The following is a 14,491-nucleotide window of genomic DNA, read 5'->3' as shown; positions in this document are numbered from 1 at the left end:
GCAGTTTGTTGCTTACAAACACATGCATGCTTACACGGCGATTGCTATACCCAAATGGGCCGACTGCTGGGTCTAACACAATGATCCGTTTCGACATCATATCAAACATATCGACAGCCCACCCATCTGGGAGTATAGCTAGGATGAACCACTACATAATGAAAAAGTGGTTAGGTATGTTAACCCTTCAAACATGGAGAATCCAATAGATAAAAATGTGTGACGTACCATTCGGCATGAAGCCGGGTTGCAAACACGTGTTCCTTCTTGGAACCCCGTGCGGATAGATTGAACAATCAATGGATCGGTGTTCGACAAAATAGTTGTCTGCGACCATGAGAAAAAGGTTACGTCTAAGTAAATTGAACCATGCAAGTATGGAAAAGATACTTCAAACATTTAGTATAGTGTGCGGGGCCAATTGGGGGTTTCACAGCAAAGTCAGGCTCTATGTACTTCCTCTAGATGTTACCGGGTGTGTCCTTCGAGCATGCCTGATCCAGTTGGGCAAGCCTCCGAAAAATGGCAGTACATAACTCATGTGACATTGGGCCTCCAGATGCAAGTTGCCATTGAATTTCGACCCCTTCGATTGATATGAGTCTTGGCTTAATGTGTAGAATCCAAGTCCTATGGGAGCATTCACAAAAGACGTGTAGTTAGGATATACCAAAAAAAGTATGGAGGGGTGATAGGATAATTGATGTGTTGCGTTTGGCTTTATCTTACCTCTGCAGGTTTTCCATGGACGATGCTGACATCCAGTCTCTTATAGCCCTAAGGGCATTTTCTAGGGGGAGGCGGGGGGACAGAACCCGTGACCCATGGGTCCCTACAAAAGTTGCACTGTGCGAGGTCAATCTTCACAGGTGCTCCATCTGTTGTTGCGCCAAACAAGATGTCCATGGGGGGTGGCCGAATCTCAGCATAATAAGTGACAAGGATGGTTGTTAGATCATCATGCATTGATAGGATGCTGCTGGAAATCTCCATAACCCTCTAATCCTAGGCTATTGGTTTCTGTTTTTGCCCAAGGACATCTTCTGCAAGGGGGGGGGGGGGCTAAACAAAGCCTCTTCGATGAACCAGATTGTATACTTGATGATAAGCTTCCATCCCTTTTCCTCGAGACTGAACTACTGGCAGACAACGCACCTGTAAAAAATGTGTAAGAACACGGGTTGGTACATATGGAAAATTGATTTGGCTTGAGATAATTGAAAGAGTATGAAAAAACACACCTTCATGCATCCCTGGTGCAGGAAGGCGTGGTCCAGTCTTGCTGACTAGTGGGGTGCTTAGCTGGTCAATTGATGGAGTGGGAGGTGCTACGTCTTGAGCTTGCGTTGGTTTTCCCCGAAGAGGAAGGGATGATGCAGCAGAGTAGCGTAAGTATTTCCCTCAATTTTTGAGAACCAAGGTATCAATCCAGTAGGAGGCCATGCTCAAGTCCCTCGTACCTGCACAAAACGATAGCTACTCGCAACCAATGTGATTAGGGGTTGTCAATCCCTTCACGTTCACTTACGAGAGTGAGATCTGATAGATATAATATTTTTGGTATAAAGATGCAAAGTAAAAAGTAAAAGCAAAGTAAAAGGCAAATCAAGATTAAAGTGATGGAGATTGATATGATGAGAATAGACCCGGGGGCCATAGGTTTCACTAGTGGCTTCTCTCAAGAGCATAAGTATTCTACGGTGGGTGAACAAATTACTGTTGAGCAATTGACAGAATTGAGCATAGTTATGAGAATATCTAGGCATGATCATGTATATAGGCATCACGTCCGTGACAAGTAGACTGAAACGATTCTGCATCTACTACTATTACTCCACTCATCGACCGCTATCCAGCATGCATCTAGAGTATTAAGTTAAAAACAGAGTAACGCCTTAAGCAAGATGACATGATGTAGAGAGATAAATTCATGCAATATGAAATAAACCCCATCTTGTTATCCTCGATGGCAACGATGCAATACGTGCCTTGCTGCCCCTTCTGTCACTCGGAAAGGACACCGCAAGATCGAACCCAAAGCTAAGCACTTCTCCCATGGAAAGAACTACCAATCTAGTTAGCCAAACCAAATGGATAATTCGAAGAGACTTGCAAAGATAACCAATCATACATAAAAGAATTCATAGAAGATTCAAATATTATTCATAGATAGACTTGATCATAAACCCACAATTCATCGGTCTCAACGAACACACCGCAAAAAGAAGATTACATCGAATAGATCTCCACAAGAGAGGGGGAGAACTTTGTATTGAGATCCAAAAAGAGAGAAGAAGCCATCTAGCTACTAACTATGGACCCGAAGGTCTGAGGTAAACTACTCACACTTCATCGGAGGGGCTAGGATGATGTAGAAGCCCTCCGTGATGACGGCCCTCTTTCGGCGGAGCTCCGGAACAGGCCCCAAGATGGGATCTCGTGGATATAGAAAGTTGCAGCGGTGGAATTAGCTTTTTGGCTCCTGTTCTGATCGTTTGGGGGTACGTATGTATATATAGGAGGAAGAAGTACGTCGGTGGAGCACCGAGGGGCCCGCGAGGTAGGGGGCGCGCCCGGGGGGGGGGGCGCCCCCCGCCCTCGTGACCTCCTCTTTGACTCCTTGGAGTAGGGTCCAAGTCTCCTGGATCACGTTCGGTGAGAAAATCACGTTCCCGAAGGTTTTATTCCGTTTGGACTCCATTTGATATTCTGTTTCTCCGAAACACTGAAATAGGTAAAAAACAACAATTCTGGGCTGGGCCTCCAGTTAATAGGTTAGTCCCAAAAATAATATAAAAGTCGAAAATAAAGCCCAATATAGTCCAAAACAGTAGATAATATAGCATGGAGCAATCAAAAATTATAGATACGTTGGAGACGTATCAGGCATCCCCAAGCTTAATTCCTGCCCGTCCTCGAGTAGGTAAATGATAAAAAGAGAATTTTTGATGCGGAGTGCTACTTGGCATAATTTCAATGCAAATCTTCTTAATTGTGATATGAATATTCAGATTCGAAAGATTTAATACAAAAGTTTATATTGACATAAAAATAATAATACTTCAAGCATACTAACAAAGCAATTATGTCTTCTCAAAATAACATGGCCAAAGAAAGTTATCCCTACAAAATCATATAGTCTGGCTATGCTCTATCTTCACCACACAAAGTATTTAAATCATGCACAACCCCGATGACAAGCCAAGCAATTGTTTCATACTCTAACTTTTTCAAAACTTTTTCAATCTTCACGCAATACATGAGCGTGAGCCATGGATTTAGCACTATAGGTGGAATAGAATGGTGGTTGTGGAGAAGACAAAAAGGTGGGGAAGATAGTCTCACATCAACTAGGAATATCAACGGGCTATGGAGATGCCCATCAATAGATATCAATGTGAGTGAGTAGGGATTGCCATGCAACGGATGCACTAGAGCTATAAATGTATGAAGGCTCAACAAAAGAAACTAGTGGGTGTGCATCCAACTTGCTTGCTCATGAAGACCTAGGGCAATTTGAGGAAGCCCATCATTGGAATATACAAGCCAAGTTCTATAATGTAAAGTTCCCACTAGCATAAGAAAGTGATAACATGAGAGACTCTCTACTATGAAGATCATGGTGCTACTTTGAAGCACAAGTGTGGTAAAAGGATAGTAGCATTGCCCATTTTTATTTATTTTATCTTTTGGGGGGCCTTCTTTTTTTTCTTTGGCCTTTATCTTTTTTTTGGGACAATGCTCTATTAAATGATGATCATCACACTTTTATTTATTTACAACTCAATGATTACAACTCGATTCTAAGACAAAGTATGACTCTATATGGATGCCTCCGGCGGTGTACCGGGATATGCAATGAATCAAGAGTGACAAGTATGAAGAAATTATGAACGGTGGCTTTGCCACAAATACTATGTCAACTACATGATCATGCTAAGCAATATGACAATGATGAATGTGTCATGATGAATTAGATGGTGGAAAGTTGCATGACAATATATCTCGGAATGGCTATGGAAATGCCATAATAGGTAGGTATGGTGGCTGTTTTGAGGAAGGTATATGGTAGGTCTATGATACCGGCGAATGGTGCGCAGTATTAGAGAGGCTAGCAAAAGTGGAAGGGTGAGAGTGCATATGATCCATGGACTCAACATTAGTCATAAAGAACTCATATACTTATTGCAAAAATCTAGAAGTTATCAAAGCAAAGTATTACACGCATGCTCCTAAGGGGATAGATTGGTAGGAAAAGACCATCGCTCGTCCCCGACCGCCACTCATAAGGAAGACAATCAATAAATAAATCATGCTCCGACTTCATCACATAACGGTTCACCATACGTGCATGCTACGGGAATCACAAACTTTAACACAAGTATTCTTTAAATTCACAACTACTCAACTAGCATAACTTTAATATTATCACCTCCATATCTCAAAACAATTATCAAGCTTCAATCTTTTCTTAGTATTCAACACACTCAAAAGAAAGTTTCACAAATCTTGAATACCAAGCATATTATTATTAAGCAAATTACCATGCTATTAAGAGACTCTCAAAATAATTTAAGTGAAGCATGAGAGATCAATAGTTTCTTAAAAAAATCCACCACCGCGCTCTAAAAGATCTAAGTGAAGCACATAGAGCAAAATTATAACGCTCAAAAGATATAAGTGAAGCACATAGAGCAAAACTACTTAGCTCAAAAGATATAAGTGAAGCACATAGAGCAAAACTACTTAGCTCAAAAGATATAAGTGAAGCACATAGAGTATTCTATCAAATTTTAATTCACGTATGGCTCTCTCAAAAGGTGTGTACAGCAAGGATGATTGTGGCATACTAAGACACAAAGACACAAATAATACAAGACGCTCCAAGCAAAACACATATCATGTTGGTGAATAAAAATATAGCTCCAAGTAAATTACCGATGGAAGTGGACGAAAGAGGGGATGCCTTCCGGGGCATCCCCAAGATTTGACTTTTTAGTGTCCTTGGATTATCTTGGGGGTTCCATGGGCATCCCCAAGCTTAGGCTCTTGCCACTCCTTGTTCCATAATCCATCACAAGAATTCACCCAAAACTTGAAAACTTCACAACACAAAACTCAAAATAGAAAACTCATGAGCTCCATTAGCGAAAGAAAAAAAAGACCACTTCAAGGTACTGTAATGAACTTATTATGTATTTATATTGGTGTTAAACCTACTGTATTCGAACTTCTCTATGGATTATAAACTATTTTACTAACCATAGATTCATCAAAATAAGCAAACAACACACGAAAAACAGAATCTGTCAAAAACAGAACAGTCTGTAGTAATCTGTAGCTAGCGTAAGATCTGGAACCCCAAAAATTATAAAATAAATTTCTGGACATGAGGAATTTATCTATTAATCATCTGCAAAAATAATTAACTAAATATCACTCTTCAAATAAAAATTACAGCAGTTCTCGTGAGCGCTAAAGTTTCTGTTTTTTACAGCAAGTTCAACAAGACTTTCCCCAAGTCTTCCCAACGGTTCTACTTGGCACAAACACTAATTAAACACAAAAACACAACCAAAACAGAGGCTAAATAATTTATTTATTACTAAGCAGGAGCAAAAATCAAGGAATAAAAATAAAATTGGGTTTCCTCTCAACAAGCGCTATCGTTTAACGCCCCTAACTAGGCATAAAAGCGAGGATAGATCTAAGTATTGCCATCTTTCGTAGGCAATCCATAAGTGGCTCTCATGATAGGTTCATATGGTAATTTTATTTTATTTCTTGGAAAGTGTTGTATGCCCTTTTTGAATGGAAATTGAAATCTAATATTCCCTTCCTTCATATCAATAATCGCACCAACCGTTCTAAGGAAAGGTCTACCAAGAATAATAGGGCTAGAAGGATTGCAATCTATATCAAGAACAATGAAATCTACGAGCACATAATTCCTATTTGCAACAATAAGAACATCATTAATCATTCCCATAGGTTTCTTAATAGTAGAATCCACAAGATGCAAGTTTACAGAGCAATCATCAAAATTACGGAAATCTAGCAAATCACATAAAGTTTTGGGAATAGTGGAGACACTAGCACCCAAATCACACAAAGCATAAAACTCATGATATTTAATTTTAATTTTAATAGTTGGTTCCCACTCATCATAGAGTTTTCTAGGGATAGAAACTTTCAACTCAAGTTTTTCTTCATAAGATTGCATCAAGGCATCAACAATATGTTCGGTGAAGGCTTTATTTTGACTATAAGCATGTGGAGAATTTAGTACGGATTGCAACAAGGAAATACAATCAATTAAAGAGCAACTTTCATAAATAAATTCCTTGAAATCCAATATAGTGGGTTTAGCAACATCTAGATTTTTATTTCTTTCAATCCCACTTTCATCAATTTCATCATAAAGATCTAAATACTCCGAATTTTTAGAACGCCTTCTAGGTAAAGAAAGGTCATATTCAGTTTCATCAAGATTCATATTGCAAAACAAAGATTTAATAGGGGACACATCAATAACTTTTAGATCTTCATCTTGATTTTCATAGGAATTGGAAGAACACGCTTTAATAAAGGCATCTTTGGAAGCACGCATCCTAGCGGTTCTTTCCTTGCACTCATCAATGGAAATTCTCATGGCTTTGAGAGACTCATTGATATCATGCTTATGAGGAATAGATCTAAGCTTTAAAGAGTCAATCTCAAGAGAAATTCTGTCAACGTTTCTAGCCAAATCATCAACTTTAAGCAATTTCTCTTCAAGCAAAGCATTAAAATTCTTTTGTGAATTCATAAACTCTTTAACACTATTCTCAAATTCAGAGGGCATCTTATTATAATTTCCATAAGAGTTGTTGTAGGAATTCCCATAATTATTAGAAGGATTACTAGGATATGGCCTAGGATTAAAATTTCCTCTATAAGCGTTGTTACCAAAATTATTCCTACCAACAAAATTCACATCCATAGATTCATTGTTATTCTCAATCAAAGTAGACAAAGGCATATCAATAGGATCAGAAGAAACACTCTTAGTAGCAAATAATTTCATAAGTTCATCCATCTTTCCACTCAAAAAATTGATTTCATCTATCGCATGCACTTTTTTATTAGAAGACCTTTCAGTATGCCATTGAGAATAATTAACCATAATATTATCTAGGAGTTTAGCAGCATCTCCTAAAGTGATTTTCATAAAATTGCCTCCTGCGGCCGAATCTAAAAAATTTCTAGAAGTAAAATTCAATCCAACATAAATTTTTTGTATAATCATCCACAAATTCAAACCATGAGTAGGGCAATTACGTATCATTAATTTCATTCTCTCCCAAGCTTGTGCAACATGTTCATGATCAAGTTGCTTAAAATTCATAATACCGTTTCTAAGAGAGATGATCTTAGCGGGAGGGAAATACTTAGAGATAAAAGCATCTTTGCACTTGTTCCAAGAATCAATACTATTCTTAGGCAAAGACGAAAACCAAGCTTTAGCACGATCTCTAAGCGAAAAAGGAAATAGCTTCAATTTAACGACATCATTATCGACATCTTTTTTCTTTTGCATATCACATAAATCAACGAAGCTATTCAGATGAGTAGCGGCATCTTCGCTAGAAAGGCCGGTGAATTGATCTTTCATAACAAGATTCAACAAAGCAGCATTGATTTCACAAAATTCGGTATTAGCAAGAGGAGCAATCAAAGTGCTAAGGAAATCATTATTATTGGTATTGGTGAAGTCACACAATTTGGTAGTATCTTGAGCCATCGCGACAAACAAGCAAACTAACACACGAGCAAACAAAAAGGCAAGCATGCAAAAGAGGCAAATAGAGATGGAGGATAGAGAGAGAGGGCGAATAAAACGGCAAGGGTGAAGTGGGGGAGAGGAAAACAAGAGGCAAATGAAAAATAATGTAATGCGAGAGATAGGGATTGTGATGGGTACTTGGTATGTTGACTTTTTGCGTAGACTCCCCGGCAACGGCGCTAGAAATCCTTCTTGCTACGTCTTGAGCTTGCGTTGGTTTTCCCCGAAGAGGAAGGGATGATGCAGCAGAGTAGCGTAAGTATTTCTCTTAGTTTTTGAGAACCAAAGTATCAATCCAGTAGGAGGCCACGCTCAAGTCCCTCGTACCTGCACAAAACGATAGCTACTCACAACCAACGCGATTAGGGGTTGTCAATCCCTTCACGGTCACTTACGAGAGTGAGATCTGATAGATATAATATTTTTGGTATAAAGATGCAAAGTAAAAAGTAAAAGCAAAGTAAAAGGCAAATCAAGATTAAAGTGATGGAGATTGATATGATGAGAATAGACCCGGGGGCCATAGGTTTCACTAGTGGCTTCTCTCAAGAGCATAAGTATTCTACAGTGGGTGAACAAATTACTATTGAGCAATTGACAGAATTGAGCATAGTTATGAGAATATCTAGGCATGATCATGTATATAGGCATCACGTCCGTGACAAGTAGACCGAAACGATTCTGCATCTACTACTATTACTCCACTCATCGACCACTATCCAGCATGCATCTAGAGTATTAAGTTAAAAACAGAGTAACGCCTTAAGCAAGATGACATGATGTAGAGAGATAAATTCATGCAATATGAAATAAACCCCATCTTGTTATCCTCGATGGCAATGATGCAATACGTGCCTTGGTGCCCCTTCTGTCACTGGGAAAGGACACCGCAAGATCGAACCCAAAGCTAAGCACTTCTCCCATGGCAAGAACTACCAATCTAGTTGGCCAAACCAAACGGATAATTCGAAGAGACTTGCAAAGATAACCAATCATACATAAAAGAATTCATAGAAGATTCAAATATTATTCATAGATAGACTTGATCATAAACCCATAATTCATCGGTCTCAACAAACACACCGCAAAAAGAAGATTATATCGAATAGATCTCCACAAGAGAGGGGGAGAACTTTGTATTGAGATCCAAAAAGAGAGAAGAAGCCATCTAGCTACTAACTATGGACCCGAAGGTCTGAGGTAAACTACTCACACTTCATCGGAGGGGCTAGGATGATGTAGAAGCCCTTCGTGATGACGGCCCTCTTTCAGCGGAGCTCCGGAACAGGCCCCAAGATGGGATCTCGTGGATATAGAAAGTTGCGGCGGTGGAATTAGCTTTTTGGCTCCTGTTCTGATCGTTTGAGGGTACGTATGTATATATAGGAGGAAGAAGTACGTCGGTGGAGCACCGAGGGGCCCACGAGGTAGGGGTGCGCCCTGGGGGGGCGCCCCCCACCCTCGTGACCTCCTCTTTGACTCCTTGGAGTAGGGTCCAAGTCTCCCGGATCACGTTCAGTGAGAAAATCACGTTCCCGAAGGTTTTATTCCGTTTGGACTCTGTTTGATATTCTGTTTCTCCGAAACACTGAAATAGGCAAAAAACAGCAATTCTGGGCTAGGCCTCCGATTAATAGGTTAGTCTCAAAAATAATATAAAAGTGAAAAATAAGCCCAATATAGTCCAGAACAGTAGATAATATAGCATGAAGCAATCAAAAATTATAGATACGTTGGAGACGTATCAGGAGGCGGGGCGTGGATGGTTGTGTGTCTTCACACTTCAGGATACACTTTTCCGTCCACGTGCCTTACAGCATGTACACATTTCTCCGAGGTACACCATTAGCTTGTCAGGTGAACATGTTTGATTGGAACGCTTGTCGCATTTGCGATATGTTTGCTAGGCCATGTGCATTTTGTTGCCGAAGAATCATGCCAAGCTTCTGTGCTGACTGAAGAGTTTAGTACAAACAAGGAAAAATCAAGTGGTGAGTGTGTGGGCTTGCTGCTAACAAATTGGCACCAGGTTTTGTTGACAAAACAGAATTATCTGTCACAAAACGGAAAAAAGTTCGATCGGAATGCTTACTATGCTAGGGTACCGCGAGCGTATATAATTTGAAAATTCCTGCGGGCCATTCTTGGTGTAAGTAGATCGTAGCATTGGTGAGCATGGAGTGCTTGCTCTTTTTGGGGCTATAGCTGGCTTAGCGATTTTTTTCTTTTGCCGGATCATTTCCATGTGCCTCGAGCCCCCCCTCCCGCAGACGTACCGCTCGTGACCTATTTTTTGAAAACATGATAGCTCCTTCAGGGTTAAGATGAACACAAATTGTTGTGTTGAGTGTGTGTGCCGCTGGGAAAGTGTAGACTAGGCGAAATTCAAAATTACCTTGCCACCGTTGAAAGTGACTTCTCCACCGGGGAAGTTAACCGTGATTTGCTCGAGCATCTTTTTCATCGACTCATAGTCATACAAGCCTATTCTTGGTGTTACTCCTTGGGGCTTGTTTAGTACACCCAGCTCTAACATGTCGAGAACAAAAACCTGTTTTGCAGCCAATGAGGGTGGTCAGAAAAGACCCATGAGCAAAAATGCATGAAAAAAATGTTTACTTCATATATAAAGTATTTTTGTTTCGGTTATAAAAAACCGTGCCTGCAGGAACATATGACATCCGACTATGTGTATAGTTTGATTCCGCTTTGAAACATCGGTTTTGAACTTCCTCACCGCTTGTAACAGATGCTTCCATACATAAGCACCCCCCAATTCCAATCTTTGATCTTGCTGACATCGTTGAGTGCAGCCCAGAAATCTACTGATATGTAATCATGTTTGGCGGTCGGCGCGAGCACGTGTCCAATGATGAAAATCACGAAGGCAATTTTGAAACAATCCTTCTTTGTTTCTGTTGATTCTTCTAATATGGGTGCAAGCAAGAATGATTCAGCGGCTTTTAGGCTGTGTGTGTGCCTTTCTCGCTAAATGATGCTGCTACACGCGTGTACTTAATACAAGCTTCAGATGGCTCAACGCCTTCCCCTTTAATGGTTAGATTGCCACATGGGATGCCAAAGACATAGTTCATATCCCTGTCAACCAAATCCAACACACCCTGTGCCTCCAGATTCAAGGAGCAGGAATCTAAATCAACTCTATCCATCAAAAAAGCACTATATTTCAAGTTAATCTTCTGCCATGACTTCAACTCTAGCATTCCTCCAAAACCGGTTTCCCTAACTAACTGCCGCTTGAATTCATTAAATTGTGCTATTACTGAACCAGCCTTGAGCAGTGATAACCTAGAGGTGAAACATGGTGTGCCAGCTACTCCGGTTGAACAGCCTGAACCATCACCATCGCTATTCCAATCTTCAGGAGATTGCTCACTGTTTTCTACCCGATTGATAACCATCGCAGCTTGTACTCCACTAAAAAGCCCTGACATTTTATCCGTCCCCGCCTAAAAATGCTGCCCATGAGACATATAGGGCGACTTAGATTGGGGACGAATACAAGCAAAACAAGTGCAAAGAACGGCCATGCCGACGGCGAGAAAACTGAGATGTTAGGGGATTGGCGCTCGATACCTCTTCCTGTGGTCCGGATCCCCACCGGCTAGCCTCGCTCCCCGCCGACTGTCCTCGCCCAGCACCGGAGGATGAGGGGGCTCGCCGTGGTAGGGAAACTCGGGCGGCGAGGAACATGCTGCCGCACCTGGTTCTGTGGGAGCCGAGCTCCTTCCGATGAGAAGAACAGAGGGACACAGAGCTGCGTTAGGTCGGGTGGAGGTAGATGACAACAGGGTGGGGGTGATGTGAGGGGATAGTAATTTTCCAGACGTGACACGACTGGAAAGGTGGGACACATAGCACGGCGGGTAGTTGTACCACAGCTCCGATAATCTCTGCTGCACCCAATGCTAATTAGGGACAGTTTAAATTATCGTGCATGTGTACCATGGTTTAGTGCGTGGTTACCTGACTACTTAGAACAGTTCAACAATGAACACGAAATTAAGTTGCTGAAATCTGCTAAATGATGCTATGACACATGAAAAACACGATAGATTCATTATACAACCCTCTGAAAACACCATCGTCAAGACATCAAAAATGTGAAAAACTTCATTAACAATGATTAATTAGGGGCTCTCGAAACACTCCTGGGTGATTCCGCTGGTCAGGGATGTGCCACGATTACACTTCTGCCTCCATTTGCTCTCATCTGGCCAGGACTTGACCACGAGGGCCATGACCGTGTGGTACACATCTGTGAAAGTGTGGAGCATCATTGTGAAAGTCAAGACTTGTGCGTACATGTCAGACGGGCTGTAAGAGCCCCTAGGTGCTTTGCATGTGGGTGGGCCAGCGCTGGGCGAATACAAGCCAAAAATAAATCGAATACACCCTCTATACACTGGCAGCGGGAATCTAGATGGTGGCGCGACGGCAGGGATAGCGGCCTGCCTGTAGCGCGTCCACCAAACGCATTTTTCACCTAAGTTAGACCTTTATAGTTTTTGTACTTTCTTTTTAGTGTACTTATGGTTTAGTGTTGTGGGTACTGAATTGTAATTTCATACAGCGTAAGGTTTTTAAAATTGGTGTCACGGTGGTGTGTGGATGTAGCATGAGTGGCCTGACCCTTCCTGGTTTTGTAGTACTGATGTCATATATATGTTTGAACTGAGTTTTGTTTGGGATTGAGATTATTTACGACGAAATTGTTAGGTGAGCTCTAGTCAGACTTTATATAAATAAGAAATTTAGTAGAATTGACAAACAATATTTATTTGAACTTCTTGCATTTTAGTAGTTGAATTTGAAAGTAATATTTAAATAGCTGGTTTAAATTATGTACATTTAACAGATAGCCTATTAAGTTCTCCGCTTTTTAAAGTTTCGTTGTTTTGCTATCGTATATTTTTCCTTTTTTATCATCCATGGTGCAGAGCTAAAATTATTTTTATTTTTGGATTTAAAATTATTGCCTGGGAACACGTATTTGAACGTTTCTATATTCAGTTTTCAAACATTTTTGTTGTAGTTTATATTTCTTTGCCCCGCGCTCTACTTTATTCAACATGCCTTATGGGTGGGTGACAGTGTCTTAGACTAGGGGGTACTCACCATGCCGTCTTCCGACCAGCTAGATCGGGCTGAGGACCCCTGTCGATGTCAAAACCGACGAATCTCGGGTAGGGGGTCCCGAACTGTGCGTCTAAGGTTGATGGTAATAGGAGACATGGAAAACGATGTTTACCCAGGTTCGGGCCCTCTCGATGGAGGTAAAACCCTACGTCCTGCTAGATTAATATTGATGAGTATGGGGTTACAAGAGTTGATCTACCACAAGATCGTAATGGCTAAAACCCTAGAAGTCCAGCCTATCTCATTATGATTGTCTAGTCCCTCTACGGACCAACCCCTCTGGTTTATATAGAAACCGGAGGGGACTAGGGTCGTACAAAGTCGATTACATAGAAAGGAAATTATACATCCGGCCGCCTAGCTTGTCATCCACGCAAAGGAGAGTCCTATCCGGACACGAGAGAAAGCCTCTATATTGTATCTTCATGGCCCAATAGTCCGGCCCATATCAACAGTCTGGACGCCCGAGGACCCCCTTGTCCAGGACTCCCTTAGTAGCCCCTGAACCTGGCTTCAATGACGAGGTGTTCGACGTGCAAATTGTCTTCAGCATTGCAAGGCGGGTTCCTTCTCCGAATACTCCGACGAATATAGTCTTCGAACAACGAACGTGTCCGGATCTACAAAACAAGTACCACACACCCCTGCAGAGAGTATAATATTTCATGAGTCCCATCTGCTGACAACTTTTTGTAACGTGATATCACATCCCTGCCCGATTATTATTTCGAACCATTTTTCGGCCTGCCGCTTCATATTTTGAGATACGGTTTTATTGGCACGTCTTGTAATAGCAGAGATCGTGTCCCCTTATTGCGGGACCCTCATAAATACGGGTATGGGTAATCCAACCGTGCCGCCTGCACGCCCCCTAGGGAATAGGCGAGTTTCATGGCAAGTGAGGAGGCGTTTTGATATTCACCGTCTTTATATGGAGATAAGGAGTCATCTCTTCCACCCACGCCTTCTCTCCTTCCGCCTACCCACTCTCAAGCTCCAGCGCCCAAGTTCTCATCCTTCCTCCCCCAAGAAAGCACTCCAACCATGACTGGAGCGCAGGGCAAGTGGATGGCCTCCACCGTCAAGGAGAAGGACATCACCCAACTTCGGGAGGCCGGATATTTGTCCAGGGAGATCTCCCATCAGATTCCTGCTAAGGGACAGATCGTCCCCACTCCGGAACCCCATGAGAGGGTCGTGTTCGTCCCTCATTTCGTCCGCGGGATGGGATTTCCTCCACCCATTCGTTCGCGGACTCATGTTCTACTATGGGCTGGATTTCCATGATCTGGCCCCCAATTCCTTCCTCAACATCTCGGCGTTTATCGTCGTGTGTGAGGCCTTCCTCCGCGTCCCTCCCCACTTCGGACTGTGGCTGAGGACCTTTAATGTGAAGCCAAAGGTGGTGGGCGGTGAACACGCAGAATGTGGATGCGCCATGGTGAGCAAAATGTCCAACGTCCTGTGGCCCAAATGCACCTTCATGGAGACCGTCAAGGGGTGGCA

General features: G+C 41.8%; 1 long non-coding RNA gene across 3 annotated transcripts; it reads right to left on the bottom strand.

Annotated features, from left to right (window-relative positions):
* Nucleotides 1-9,487: 9,487 nt before the first annotated feature.
* On the bottom strand, nt 9,488-11,703 carry LOC125523032. 3 transcript variants are annotated; one of them, XR_007290086.1, is made up of 5 exons: nt 11,423-11,703; nt 10,563-11,304; nt 10,221-10,376; nt 9,918-10,111; nt 9,488-9,780 (listed from the first exon to the last, which is right to left on the bottom strand). It is a non-coding gene; the product is annotated as an uncharacterized LOC125523032 (long non-coding RNA). The 3 variants fall into 3 exon arrangements; XR_007290087.1 differs by having other exon boundaries at nt 11,135-11,304; nt 11,423-11,699; XR_007290085.1 differs by lacking the exon at nt 10,563-11,304 and having other exon boundaries at nt 11,423-11,696.
* Between the last annotated feature and the right edge of the window lie 2,788 nt (nt 11,704-14,491).

Source organism: Triticum urartu, chromosome 7 (genome assembly GCF_003073215.2).
Source record: "Triticum urartu cultivar G1812 chromosome 7, Tu2.1, whole genome shotgun sequence".
Lineage (NCBI taxonomy): Eukaryota > Viridiplantae > Streptophyta > Magnoliopsida > Poales > Poaceae > Triticum > Triticum urartu.
The sequence above is the reverse complement of the archived record's forward strand: the minus strand, read 5'-3'. Positions and strand labels throughout refer to the sequence as shown.